This window comes from Carlito syrichta, unplaced genomic scaffold (genome assembly GCF_000164805.1).
Source record: "Carlito syrichta isolate Samal-C Ts95f unplaced genomic scaffold, Tarsius_syrichta-2.0.1 Scaffold312190, whole genome shotgun sequence".
Classification (NCBI taxonomy): domain Eukaryota; kingdom Metazoa; phylum Chordata; class Mammalia; order Primates; family Tarsiidae; genus Carlito; species Carlito syrichta.
In genome coordinates, this window is record NW_007256286.1 from 13,153 (window position 1) to 16,973 (window position 3,821).

At 44.4% G+C, this 3,821-nt stretch overlaps 1 protein-coding gene across 1 annotated transcript in view; it reads left to right on the forward strand.

The window, feature by feature from the left end:
- QSER1 (glutamine and serine rich 1) overlaps positions 1-3,821 on the forward strand; it is a 57,401-nt gene that overhangs the window by 2,205 nt on the left and 51,375 nt on the right. The gene's annotated exons all lie outside the window — the stretch shown is intronic.

The window sequence follows — 3,821 nt, forward strand, 5'->3', positions numbered from 1 at the left end:
ACCTCAGCCTCCCAAAGGCACGGGATTACAGGCTGAGCCACCGAGCCTGGCTTCAATTTTTTTTTTAGTCAGATTCTCACTCTGCCACCCAGGTTGGAGTGCAGTGGCACGCAGCCTTGACCTGCTGAGTTCGGACAATCCTTCCACCTCAACCTTCCAAGTATCTGGAACTACAGGTATATGCCACCACATCCAGCTAATTTTAAAAAATTTTTGGTAGAGTCAAGGTCTTACCATATTGCCCAGGCTGGTCTCGAACCTCTGGGTTCAGGTAATCCTCTCACTTCCACCTCCCAAAGTGCTGGGATGACAGGTGTGAGCCACCAAGCCCAGTGGTTTCAATTCTTAAGAATTCACTTTTGTAAAATTGTGTATCTGGCCCCATAATTGAATTGCATCTGGGTTGGTGAGGCACAACTGGGCTTTCAGGTTAGTGAGGTAGAAGGTTTTTTATTTTTATTTTTTCCAGATCACCACAGATTTTACTACCATATGGCCACTTAAAGGAAATAGTAGCCGGACTCAGTGGCTCAACCTGTAATCCCAGCACTTTGGGAGACCAAGGCGAGTGGGTTGCCTGAGCCCGCAGGCAACTTGGCAAGATCTCGTCTCTACAATAAATCAAAAATTAGCTGGGCATGGTAGTGCAAACCCGTAGTTCCGGCTACTTGGAAGGCTGAGGTGGAAGGATCGCTGGAGCCCAGCAGGTCAAGGCTGCGGTGGTCGGGAGCGTGACACTGCACTCCAGACTGGGCGACAGAGTGAGACTCCAACTCAAAAAAAGAAAAAAAAACTCAGCCTGTAATCCCGCGCCTTGGGAGGCTGAGGTGAGTGGTTTGCCTGAGCCCACAGGTTCGAGACCCACCTGGGCAACTTGGTGAGACCTCATCTCTACAATAAATCAAAAATGAGCCGGGCTTGGTAGTGCGCGCCTGTAGTTCCAACTACTTTGAAGGCTAAGGCGGAAGGATCGCCGGAGCCCAGCAGATCGAGGCTGCGGTGGCCAGGAGCGGCCACTGCATTCCAGTCTGGGCGACAGAGTAAGACTCCAACTCAAAAAAAAAACAAAAGAAATAGTAGTGGAATTCTGAGCACATTAAACTGGACCTAAACTAATATACTCTGAATGGGAAATAAAATGAAATTGAGGCAGGAACATACGCATAAATAAAATGTTCCATTCATTGGATGAAGAGGTTCGTGCTGGTGGGTTAGGATAAGGAGCACCGTCGCCTGGAGTGTCTGAGGTGACACTGAACATCCAATGCATTGCAGGTCAGCTTCCAGGGCCTGCTGGGTGGGCTTGCTAGCCTATGACTCCCTTCCGCATTGGTCTAGTAAATCATGAGAAGTCAATCAAGCGAGGAAGGCCTCTTATTACTTTACTGATAGAAGAACTCCAAGTGGAAGCTCCTTACCACTGCTGTGAGCCCCAGGTATTCCGTCCTTTCTAACCAGCCTTTTCCTCGTTCCAGGTGGAACTGGGATAGTGTCAGTCACCTGGTAATTTCAAGTGGTTCTTTTGATATATGTGACATAAAACATGTTCTTACCTTAAAATAACCATGATAACGGAATCCATTGTTTATTGTAACTTTACATTTAGTTGACTTTCTTTTCTTTATTGTCTACTTTTATATTTTCACTCCTCCCACAACACACACAAAAGGACAAAAGGAGATACCTGGTACAGAGCAATAGAGTACATTGATTGGAGCTTCATGAGTATCACTTGACCTTGGCCAGTTCTCAGAATCTCTTCTTGTTCCTGTGAATGTATTATTTATTCTTTCAAGTACCACTATTTTCTCTCTTTATAGCATACTGATGCTTTTTTGCTATTTAGTGGAAAGAAGCAAGAGAATGTTATTCAGAGGGCCAGAGAATTGTTTCCCCATTTTTCCAAAGTGAAAAAAAATTTTTTTTAAATGAAAGCTTGCTATCAGGCCAGACACAGTGGCTCACGCCTATAATCCCAGCACTTTGGGAGGCCGAGGTGAGAGGATTGCCTGAGCCCACAGGTTCGAGACCAGCCGGGGCAACTTGGTGAGACCTCATCTCTACAATAAATCAAAAAATTAGCCGGGCATGGTGGCACGTGCCTGTAGTTCCAGCTACTTGGAAGGCTGAGGTGGAAGAATCCCCTGAGCCCAGCAGGTCGAGGCTGTGGCGACTGTGCCACTGTTCTCCAGCCTGGGCGACAGAGTGAGACTCCAGCTCAAAAAAGCTCGCTATCAAACATTTAAACAGTAAAAAGGTATATAAAATGGAAAGTGATAGTTCCTAACTACAGTCCCGCTTTTCAGAGTGTAATTAACAATTTGGGGGCCGGATGTGGTAGCTCACGCCTATAATCCCAGCACTTTAGGAGGCTGAGGTGAGAGGACTGCCTGAGCCCTCTGGTTTGAGACCAGGCTGGACAACTTGGTGAAACCGCATCTCTACAATAAATCAAAAAATTATCCAGGCGTGGTGGTGTGTGCCTGTTGTTCCAGCTACTTGGAAGGCTGAGGCAGAAGGCTTGCCTCAGCTCAGCAGGCTCAGGTGACCAGGAGTGTGCCTCTACCCTCCAGCCTGGGCGACAGAGTGAGACTCCAATTCAAAAAAAAAAAATTAACAATTTGGTATTTATTTTTTTGTATAAAAACATATATATTCACTTACTGTTTATGGCAACAATATTGTGATATGCCATCTTAGGATATGCAATAATTATTTGATCCTTATTGAATGACATTTTGGTTGTTTCTACTTATTATAAACAATAACTATAATATCTTGAAAAAGATCTTTTTTTTTGTTTGTTTTTTTTGAGTTGGAGTCTCACTCTGTCACCCAGACTGGAGTGCAGTGGCCGCTCCTGGCCACGGCAGCCTCGCCTGCTGGGCTCCAGCGATCCTTCCGCCTCAACCTTCCAAGTAGCCGGAATTACAGGCATGCGCTACCACGCCTGGCTGATTTTTTGATTTATTGTAGAAATGAGGTCTCGCTGCCCAGGCGGGTCTCGAACCCGTGGGCTCAGGCAATCCACTCACTTCAGTCTCCCAAAGGCGTGGGATTACAGGCTGAGCCACCGAGCCCGGCTGTTTTTATTTTCTTATAGAGATGTGGTCTTGCTATATTGCCCAGGTTGGTCTCAAACTCCTGGCCTCAGGTCATTCTTCTGCCTTCATCCTCCAAAGTGCTGGGATTATAGGCATGAACTACTTGCACCTGGTCCAAATATCTTTGTGTCTATTTATTTATGTAGCATCAATTTCTAAAAGTGGAACTTTTGGATCACAAGGGTATCCACATTTTTCCTTATGTGTCGCTAGAGTGCTCTCCTAAAATGTTAGCAGATCTTTTCTTGACAGTTCTTTATTGCCTTCTGGTCAACCTTTCATAAGTAGCATCTATTGTTATTGTGAAGTTGTTCATAGGAAGTCAAAACTTGAATGTAAGAGATTTTTATAAGTGAATAAATTTTGGTAAAAGAAACTTTGTGGTGTTAACTGCACTGTTATTTTCCATTGATCATGTTAGATGTGGGCAATTTAGTGTGAATGTTTTTTGTTTTAATATTATGTATGTGTTAGTGTGTTGGTATTTTGCATTGGGATTTCAGGGTAAATTAATCCCCAGAGTATGAAATTATGTACATTTTCACTGGTTTCTTAATTTTCATATGGCTTTAATCAAATCATGTACAAACTCATTTACATAACAATTAAGAATTGCTGATGCCATTGTAACTTTGTTGTTACTTTAAGAAAGCTGGCTATAGCTGGGCTCAGTGGCTCAGCCTGTAATCCCGTGCCTTTGGGAGGCTGAGGTGAGTG